Source organism: Vigna umbellata, chromosome 7 (genome assembly GCF_029865625.1).
Source record: "Vigna umbellata cultivar VRB3 chromosome 7, Vumbellata_1.0, whole genome shotgun sequence".
In the NCBI taxonomy this organism is placed as follows: Eukaryota; Viridiplantae; Streptophyta; class Magnoliopsida; order Fabales; family Fabaceae; genus Vigna; species Vigna umbellata.
In genome coordinates, this window is record NC_142171.1 from 17,142,131 (window position 1) to 17,153,365 (window position 11,235).

The 11,235-nt window shown below is 36.0% G+C and overlaps 1 long non-coding RNA gene and 1 pseudogene across 2 annotated transcripts; both read left to right on the forward strand.

Annotated features, from left to right (window-relative positions):
- The first annotated feature begins 302 nt into the window (after positions 1-302).
- Positions 303-4,636, forward strand: LOC124822091 (cellulose synthase-like protein D3 pseudogene; annotated as a pseudogene). The gene is made up of 5 exons (XR_015780561.1): positions 303-813; positions 895-1,014; positions 1,988-2,206; positions 2,435-2,494; positions 2,577-4,636. The product of XR_015780561.1 is annotated as a cellulose synthase-like protein D3 pseudogene (transcript).
- Positions 4,637-5,378: 742 nt separating this feature from the next.
- LOC148195258 (uncharacterized) lies at positions 5,379-9,004 on the forward strand. The gene is made up of 2 exons (XR_015780562.1): positions 5,379-5,600; positions 8,801-9,004. It is a non-coding gene; the product is annotated as an uncharacterized LOC148195258 (long non-coding RNA).
- Positions 9,005-11,235: the final 2,231 nt, after the last annotated feature.

Consider the following 11,235-nt stretch of genomic DNA (forward strand, 5'->3'; position numbering starts at 1 on the left):
GTGACAACCTTTCAAATGTCCCAAATTGTTATCCAACAATTTTCCTACAATTAATAATACAAATAATTAGTCTGAGATAATTCAAATTAATCAAAATAAGAATTTCTGGTTCAATTAAGCATAGTTATCAAAAACGGAAAAATACCAGACATTTAAGCACAATTCCCTGATTAAATCTAGCACAATAAGCTAAGTGAAATTGAGAAAATGTTGACTCATCACGATTATAAGCAAAATCGCCCCTAAATTATTTTTTATTTTTTAAATAATTTTTCAAAAATATCTACCTGACTCCCCTTCTCCTAAAATACTTCGTGAGACATTTCTGTTCCTAATTTTCCCTAAACCCTAATTCTCTCTCAATTCATTTCTGCCTTCATACATTTTTCTCCAAAAAGTTCAGCATAATCATTTTCCTCCAAGCCCCACACCATCTTCTTCTTGTTGGTCTTCCCCTGTGTTGTAGGCGTTGTGGCTGCGTAGGTCGTGTCCGCTCTCGGAATTCCTCACATCTGCGTAGGTCACTTTATTTTCATTTCATTCATTGATTCGGGGAAGAGCACGATTACAGGTTCACTGTGTTCAAGGCTAACTTGTGCCGTGCTCGGCGCCACCAGAGCTTGGATCCTTCTGCGGTTCACGACGTGACTCAGTTCTCCGACCTTACGCCGATAGAGTTCCAAAATAAGTTTTTTGGCCTGTGAGGTGAGGTTGCCCTACGATGCGGAAAAAGCTCCCATTCTCCCCACCGATAATCTTTCGAGTGATTTTGATTGGAGAGATAACGGTGTAGTTACCGCTATCAAGAATCAGGTGCCAATAGTACTAATCATGATGATATGATTTGTGAATGTTTGTTTTAGAATAATTGATTTCGATTTGTTGGTGAATTAGGGTTCATGCGGTTCGTGTTAGAGCTTCAGCGCTACTGGGGCTCTGGAAGGGGCTCACTTTCTAGAAACAGGGGAACTTGTGAGTCTTAGTGAGCAGCAGCTTGTTGATTGTGATCACGAGGTTTTTTTTTCGTTCTTTCTTTCGCCCTTTATCTTCTTGCTAACGACCTTTAACTCATTGTTTGTTCGTTCAATTTTTTATGTAGTCTTATTATTGCTTGATATGGTGTAACTTTTGTCTTGGTTTAAGACACTTCATGTCCTCTAGTTAGGAAACTAACTGTTCTGGAAAAATGATAAACTTTTAGGACATGAAGATCAAGCATGTGTGTTTTTACTAGGCCTGTGTTATTCAATTGTTCGTTCTTTTGGGGTTTATCATTGATCAGGACATGTCACTATATTGCGTTGAGTTTGGGAGGTGAAATTTTGTATGGTTTGTTTAGAACGAGTGTCCTGAGATATAATTTGGCTTTACCATTTAAGGTTCTTTTTCTAAACTTAATTCTTCTATGCTTATTGATGGAAAAATTTAGTTTGCCTTAATTCTTTTATGGCTGTCAATTAGAGAATATGATTCCGAAGGGTGATATTTTTAGAGGTTAAAATACTCTTATTTCATTCATATATGTTCAGATGTCAATGCAATAAATGCAGTCAATTTTCTAATGTATATCCTCCATCTTAAAAGGTGGTGAATCTAAAAAGATCCATGTTAAGATCTTTTCATAGCAATGTGCATACCATGAGTATGCTTTGCCCTATGTTTGGAACATTCAATTTTAGACGTGACTTTGAAACTGAATTAAATAATTTTATTAACACTCTTCAAAATAGTAAATGAGTGAAATAATTCTATTGAATCAAACACAGTGAGGGAGAAATATTATTAATCAACAACTATATAATTGATTTAAAATGTGTGAACTGGAGAGCTGGAGAGAACTGCCCATGTTCATTCTGCTCCATTGTCAGATCAAACTCCCATTACAAAGCAAACTTCTGCTTTTGAGAATGGTGTGATGCTCTGCTTCTCTTTCCATCACTAAGGCTGAGTTGTCTGTGATATATGTTTAATATTCTTTATGATGTAGGGAACTTGTCTCGGAAAATCTCTAGTGCAAGCTCCCTTGGAAGCTTGGAAGAAAGCCACTTTTTGCAAGCATCGTTGGACTCATCTGATAGTATTTCTGAAAGAAGAAACCCAGGAACTAAGTATGAGTCCTTACTATGTGAAAAGCATGACACTCAGTTCTTTTGAAGCTGCACTTCGTCAGAAGGAGGGTGAACTTTCTTCATACATGTCACGTCTGGTATGATTTTTCTTGCCTTCATTCCTTGTAAACGTTTTGCACCATACATTCTTATTCAGGGCTCGACATTCTCTTATCATTGAGAATTTATCATGATGTTCAAGTAATAGAATTTATATTTTATCACTAATATAATTTATATTAAGCTGTTGGATCATAAAAGTGATTTGGATGACCCTTTTTTATTTGGGATACAATGATGATATATTTTAATAATACAAATTCCAGGCATCATTGGAATCTATCCGCGATTCTCTTGCTGACGAGCTGGTTAAAATGACATAACAGGTGAATTTTTCTTCCTGTTTACCACTTATGGGTCACGTTCCTTGCCATTAACCATGACATGTATATCATATATACCCTATAGTGTGAGAAGATGCTTGGGGAGGCTGTTGTATTACCTGGCTTACGATCAGAGCTAGAAGCACTAAGGAGGAGGCAAGGAAGAATACTAAATTCTAATGCACTTTTATTTACTAGTGTATCTCTATTATGTAAAATATATTATTATTTATGTTGTAAATGTGTAATCCTTTTTGTCTGTACTAAATATTAACGATGCATATTATTGATATTAACGTTGTTTACGACAAATAAGTTCTTATAATCTGCATTCTTCAAATATTATGTCTCATTTAAAAAATAGACAAACAGTAAGTCTTGAAAAGAAAAGCATACCTTTTTATATATAAGGCGAGCTTAAAATTTTTTCTCTTATTGACTAATTATAGTTCTACATTATGATTGGATGATTAGTAATTTAATTTGCCGAAGCCATTTCTTCTTCCTGCTTCAAATGTCTATAACTATTATGAAAATAATGTAGTTTGAAATTGGAGTAAGTTGGATCTATGATTGTTTCCTATGAGGAAAATTTTGTTTATTTATTTAAGTGTGCCTTTGCTTTGGTTGGTTTAGTTATCATCATAAGATTGGTTTCTAATGTTTATATCTAATCACTACAGGAAAAACGTTAATTTTCGAAGGAATAATATCGACGGCCTTTGAGGCCTTCGGTAAAGTTGATTTATCGAAGGATGTACCGACGGTCATGTAAGTGGTTGATTACCGAAGGTTTTTTGAGTTTACCGAAGGCTCCATAGGCCGTCGGTACAAGCATCGACCTAGTGAAATGAAAATTTGGGATTTCCCTCTCCCATTCTCCAAATTTTAGTTTCCAGAAAAGCTTTCCCCCAATTTTTCGTCTCTCACCTCAGAACCCCCAAGCATCTTCCTCTGTCGTTCTGAAATCAAAATTAACCCCTTTTTTGCTGCAATTGATGTGTCGACGTTAGGATAGTGCCGGTGAGGAGGGTGGTGGTTGAAGGATTACATTATTCCGAGGGGGTTGTTCGAAGGTGGTGGTCGCAGCGTGACGACGATGTTGTGGCGACCTCTGGACGGTGTGCTCAGAACTTGAAGGAACTTGGTTGAGGGACTTGTTGGAGGGGCGCCCTCCTGGCGCCTTCACCATACCACGTGAGCTTCTTGATGCATCAATCGTGGCAGAGGCCATCAGTGTGATCTCTTGCTGGTACGAGGATAAAACTGAATGGGGACAGCGTGTCGGATGGATCTATGGATCAGTTACTGAGGATGTCGTTATTGGCTACAGGATGCACAATAGAGGATGGAAATCAGTTTATTGTGTTACCAAGCGTGATGCATTCCGTGGCACAACTCCCATAAATCTCACTGACAGACTACATCAAGTCCTAAGATGGGCAACTAGGTCGGTTGAAATATTCTTCTCAAGAAACAATGCATTTCTAGCTAGCCCAAGAATGAAGTTTCTCCAACCGATTGCATACCTTAATGTTGGAATCTATCCATTCACTTCCTTTTTCCTTATAGTCTAGTGCTTCCTCCCTGCACTCTCCCTCTTCTCAGGCCAATTCATTGTTCAAACTCTCAACATCACTTTCCTTGTTTATCTCTTGACCATCACTGTGACTTTGTGCATGCTGGCTGTGCTTGAAATCAAGTGGTCCGGCATTGAGCTGGAAGAGTGGTGGAGAAACGAGCAGTTTTGGTTGATTGGAGGAACAAGTGCACATCTAGCTGCAGTACTGCAGGGTTTGCTCAAAGTGATAGCAGGGATTGAAATCTCTTTCACCTTGACATAAAAATCTGGTGGGGATGATGTAGATGATGAGTTTGCTGATCTCTATGTTGTGAAGTGGATATCCCTTATGATACCACCAATCACAATCATGATGGTTAACCTGATAAGAATAGCAGTTGGAGTTAGCAGAACAATATACAGTGTGATACCTCAATGGAATAGCAGTTGGAGTTAGCAGAACAATATATCAGTGTAATACCTGATAGGAAAGGTTATTACTTTTTTCTAGTTTATGCATTTCATGTTCTAATCTATATTTTTATTCTTTTTATGATTAACTATGAAGTTGTAAATCATTTACCCTACGATATCAGCCATTATGTTTTCAGCTTAATAAAAGAATATGGTCTAAAGCAACGATTATTATGTTATGCAGCAAGTGGGAGCAATGATTCTTGTCGGTCACATGTGATTATGTTTCTTAAATTAATTTTCTTGGATTCTTGTTATAGGGGCTTCAACTTAAAGTAAGTTTGATGCTAAAAAATTATACGATTTTGAAACAATTATAACTTCAATCTGAAGTAATATTTGAAGCTCAATAAACCAAGTTATATGCTACTAAGTTGATTAAAGAAGAACCTTATGTACTCTGTTCGATACAGGAAATCCGTAAGTGTCAAAGGTCATACATTTTTCCCTGATATTTGCTACCTGCCTCTTCACCATAGCTTTACTACACCTGACCAGAGTTATCATCCTTTAATCACTGTGCATCATGCTTCATAGCTCATAACCATAATGCATTTGTTATAAGACTGTAATGTGGCATGATTACAAGGATATTTTGTATAATTGTTTTGTATTACCCCTTTAATTTCACATCTGCAGATATTTGTGTTTATTTTTAAATTTTTGGGTCTGCACCACTTGCCTTTATTTTTCACTTATTTTCTTTGAATTTTTTTCCTATGAATATATTTGGTGTACTGAGCATGAGCAGTTTTCCACATGTATAAATTACATTTCACTTTGTTGTGTATTATTATTATAAGTCATTGATCAAAATTTGTTTCATTATTGAAGCATGGGAGGATCAATTGTTGTGCATGTAGCTGCAAGAAGTTCATTGTCCACCTTGGTTGGGTTGTCGTGGATGTTGTAGAGATTGTAATCTGTAGTTATTATTACTTTCGTGATTACTTTTTTCGTCATTAGAACAAAAGTGCTGATTGTCTCAACAATTGCAGGGAACAACTATGGCTTCACTCATTCAAGAAAATTCTATCAAACAGGATGCAACATTTTTCAAGCATTGAGAAAGTTGTGAGCCCTGTCTCTGTACCTTCTTTTATTTGTGTTTCAAGTTTTGTGTTATTCTTTGTGTCTACTGTAACATCCCAACATATAGTAATTACCATAATCAGAATTAATTATATTAATCATATATAAAACAGTGCAGTCTTACAAAATCTGAACTAGCGTCTAATTGCCGAACGGCATAATCATAAAGAAATAACGAACGCTTATACAAGCAAGATTTCAGGGACGAACGGTCTTACAAAACTATAACCGAACGTTCAAAATAACATAAATAAAACTAACTACAAACACTCGCGAGCGCTCTAAGGCTCGGCTTTAACTTCTACATCCACCAGGTTAGCGTCTTCCAAAATTTCTTCTTCTAGCACTTCTTCAAGTGACGCACCTCCATCTGCTCACATCCACACGGATGATCATTGCAATGACAGGACGAACGTACATATACAAGGCGACAACACAAGGAAACGAAAGAGTAAGCTTATATAATTTAAATTATACATCAACATATAAAATAAACATATCATTCCACGCAAGCACTCATGTAACATTATATGACTATATATATATATATATATATATATATATATATATATATATATATATATTTATGACGACCGTCCGGACTGTATGATCTGTGTAGCTACAAGCGTCCTCGCACCCGAGTGGTGTAGTAGCCGGGATATACCTAATCAGCTGCCACTCGAGGTTAGTCCGTTCTTACGTCGCCCATGTTAACTTATGGACTAAGGACCTCCTGCCATTCCCACACATGAACTACTCCTCTCTACTTGAGAATGAGTGTCACGGAATATCAGGATGGACCAAGCCTGGCTTAGCTTATCCACAGTCATACTTTACCAAATTTAACATTCAAATATATATAAGAGACGTTCCTCCATGGAACGCTCGTTCAAATCCCATACTCATAGAATCACTCAATATAGTGTTCGCATGGTAAGATCTTATAATTTATCATCATTCTCATATTTAACTTTAAGAGCATAAAAGGACGAACGTCTAAAATAAGTACTGGATGGACGAACGTGACTCTCTGTTTGGTCAGTTAAATGAAACGACTCAATTTGAAGGAGTACTGATACTTAGAAAATTTCATAATAAAGATCTTGAACCAGATTCAATATAGGAAGGATGGTTAATAATACTTAGAAATTTTCTTTGAAGGAATTTGTACATGGAAGACCGATACTAGTATTAGAACGAACGTAAGAAGGTGAATATTCAAATACTTGAACGAACGCTATTTTATCCAAGTGGTTGTTCAATAATACGAGTACTTAGTATGTGACCGAGCACTGACTATGACGAAAGCTAGGTAAATGACCGAGCATCAATTTCGACGAACGCTTGGTAGAAGGTCGAGTGCTACTCAGGACGAACGTTCGACATAAGACCGAACGCTATTTAGGACGAACGTTCGGTATCAGACCGAACGCTATTTAGGACGAACGTTCGGTATCAGACCGAACGCTATTTTAGGACGAACGCTTGGTATAAGACCGAACGTTTCTTAATTCCATATTATTTAATTTAAAGCATACTACAACTCTAGGCTGAGCCGAACGCTCAAGCATAGTAATTCAATGAAGGCGCTCGTTCTCAAACCGAACTCTTTCCAAATGAAAGAATTCTACTCTAAGTCTTTGTCAGAGAAACCGAACGGTATAAGACCGTACGATGACGAACGTAATTTATCATAGAGAGAATTATCATATTCAGATTTTTCCAACTATCTTAACTTTTCATTTTTCATACGATTCATACTTCATAACTTCATATCCAATATTAATCTACAGATCTTATAGAATTTATCACATTAATAACTCATACATTACATTAATCATCCATCTTCCATACATATCAAACCAACATGCGGATCAACCAAATAAGAATTCATATTCATCCATACAATCAGTATTCGTTCATGCATACTCAAACAGCCCACATACATATCTTCATAACATTCTTTCATACAACACACAAGTATAAATTAAACATATAAGCTTCCCTTACCTGGATAGCAGTGTATTCCCAAAGAGCAAGATTTAGTGCTTCCTCTAACAACTTCCTACCCTCGGTTTCGCTCAACAGTTTCCACTTAATCTAAAACACCAGAAATCGGAATAACTCAGACCTAGAACCCATGCATGCAACCAGAACTAGGGTTCGCATGAAACCAAAAGGACGAAAGCTTTAGCAATGAGGACTTACCAGTTCCGTTCCAAATTCTGTTCGGATCAGAATGACGCTCACGTCTCCAGGAACGTTTCTACGGTTCTGAAACGTGATCGGAGAAGAAGGTGATGAGTTACAGTAGAGAGAAAGTGAACTGGTTCTAGAGAGAAGTTGGAGAAAATGAAGAGTTTGGTTCTGAGGAAGAAGAAGAGTGCGTGCAGGTGAGAGAGCGTTTTTCGAAACTCAGTTTTGTTAATTTCCACGCCCAAACGAACGAGCGTCTCCTCTGCTGACACCTGCACTCTCACTTCTGACTTCCGAAACTTCTACGTGACAAGTGGCGCTCTTGCATGCAGCGTTTAGTGCGTTTTTAATGCACTGAACGTGTGGCGCGTTGCATTTATGGAAGCAGTCAGGTGACTCAGCAGTGAAATAATGACAGATTTGACAGTAATCAAGGTTTAAATTTCCGAGACTTCACATCTACTGTTTCTGATTATGATCTTTTTTAGTTTCTTTTCGTTGTCATTATTAAAGTAGTCTTTAAAAACTATAAATTTATAATAAACTTATTGTACATTGTAAATAAATATAATTGTAAAGTGAACAATTAGTAAATCTTGAACTCTAAAGAGTTTTAGTTTCCTTTGAATATTTGACAGTAAGCAAATGTTATATCCAAGAGCTTCCTGCGTTTCCATAATTTCTTCCTGTATGCATCAGTACACTTAAAAATTCTAATTTTATCCTTTATTTTATAAATCTCCCATCATGTTTAAATTATAGTGTTTTTAAATTATATTGTCTTTAAAAAATTAAACATTTTTTTTTGACAATTCTGTATTTCTCGACTTAATAACTTTTTATATAATATCATATTATAGATATATTGGTAATATTTATACCGTTACTTCTCATATTGGATGAAAAAAATGTACATTTCCAGCAATATGGTAATTTTCTCCCAATACCTATGACTTCTACTTACATTTATACTTTATGGTTTGCAGGTGTGTGGCACCTTGATCAAAGTCTGCTTCATCATGCCGCTTGAACTTGGATAGTCTTTATTATTAGTTCTCGTTTATATTTGCTCTTAGAATTTAAATGTTTTTCCTATGTACTGAGATGTGAAAACTTGTAGTGTTGTAGTGTTGTGGCAACAAGTATCTTATGTAAAAGACTACTAACATATTATGCAATATAATTTGATATCTCCTTTTCAATTATCCTTCTCCAATAGAAATATCAGTGGTTAGTTTGACTTGATGTCATGAAAAATTTCATAAACTGCACCACAATGCAGGAGAGTAATAAAAAATCACACGAAATTAGCACCAAAGCAGATCATAAACTGCACCATAATTGGTTACTGGACAGCGGAAAATTCGCTCTTCGGAAATTACCGAAGGCTTTTGCCCTTCGGTAATTACCGAGGGCTTTTGGCCCTCGGTAAATGTTAGCGACAAGGGATTTACCGAGGGCTCTTTGGCCGTCGATAAGCCTTCGGTAATTACCTTTTACCGACGGTTTTGGGCTGTTTCCGAGGGCTTCTGTCCTTCGGTAATGCCCTTCTTTTTTGTAGTGAATGTTTACGTGCACTTCTAGATTCACCTAGTATCATTAGAAGAAAATTACCGGCGGTTTTGTTTAACCCCGCTTATTTCCGGCGATTTTAGTAAAACCCCTATTAATACCGGCAGTTTTAGTAAAACCCCCGCTAATACCGACGGTTTTTCAAAACCCCCGCTAATTGCTGAGGTTTTTTAAAAAATCGCCGGTAATTACTTAGCGACGCAGGTTTTCCAAACGGTTTTCCTAACCGCAGGTAACGTATTTTCTAGGGGTTAAAACCGCCAGAAACGAAAAATATAACCCCCGGTAAAAATCTAATTTTTTTTGTAGTGTTTAGTTTTTGTTTATTATTATAATGTAAAATATTTTTTTGATGATTTCTTATATAATTATTTTTATTTTATAAATTTCTTTTTCATAAGTCTAATTTTACCAACACAATTTTATAAAGATGCATGCTTACTAATATATTAATCTCATGTCCTTGTCATAAATATTGCTTACATATTATCCAATATATATAACAGTTCATAAGATAATATATTTACGTCAGATTTCATTAGAATTTCGAAAAAGGAAATAAATAGGCATTTGAAATATTTTTAAATTTAAGTTTTTTTTATATAATTCTTTCACTTTTATCCAAATGTTATTTTGGTAATTTTAATTTAAAATTTATATAATGATAATTTTTTTCTAAATATTTTATACTAAAGAAATGATAGTACATTGTTTTTATATTGAGTGTATGATAAAATTATGTTTCCTTTATTCTGAATTTTACTTGTCACGCCTCATTTATTAAGGTGCTGAGTCACCACTGTGATTTCATTAATACACCACACCCCACGTGCGGTGCCATTAATGTGCACTCACATTCTCTGAATCCCTCTGACATGTGTCAATTCGGAAGGTTCTGAATGCAGTAGTGGAAGCCAGGTGTCAGCGCAAGAGATAACGTCCGTTTGACTATGGGAAGGGAATTAATTTTTCTGAAACACTTTTCCCTTCTCTGCGCACACCTTCATCTTCCTCAGAAATTCAAACCTCCATTTTCTCCTCCTTCTCTCTAGAACCTTTCTTCTTCTCTGTTCTGCAACTCACCATCCTCTTCTCCGATCACATTTCAGAAAACGCAGAAACCTTCCCTGCACCGTGAGCTTCATTTTGAACCGAACGGTTTTGGGTTCTGAAACGGGTAAGTTGTACGTCCTCAACTACTCTTCATTTTCAACATGCAAGTCTCATTCTGAATTTGCATGCACCTTCTCTGAACCAATATTGGTTTTCTGTAATTTTTAGTTTAAGGAGTTTTGGGTTGAACGTTAAGGGTAGAAGAGTGTACTGGAATCTGGTTTTCATTCTGAAGAACGAACGCACATTCCGGGTAAGGGAAGCTTATTAGAATTTAATTCGCATGATTTTTGTACTGCATGTGCGTTATGTGATGTTGGAAAATATGAATTTATGATATTGAACTTTTGAGTTTATGAATATGATTCTGATATGATATGAGAAAACGATGCATGTATGTACTGGAAATTATATGCTAGGTGTATGAATGTTCTGTAAAAGTTGTATGTGGTACAATTTTGATATTTGATGTTAGTATATGATTTTGATTAAAAGCTTGAGAAGCATGGAAAATACCATAGTATGATTGATTAAATGACTGTAAGATTATACTGGAAAATGAGTTACTGTAAAAGAGGAATTTATATGAAAAGTGCGTGAAATTGAACGTTCGTTATCGATACGGTCATTTACCGTTCGGTATTATCAGTAAATTCTTGTATTAGTCGGACCCCTTTTATTTGGAAAGGACTCCCTTTGAGGACGAACGCCCTCTTCTATAGTTTTACGTTTAAGC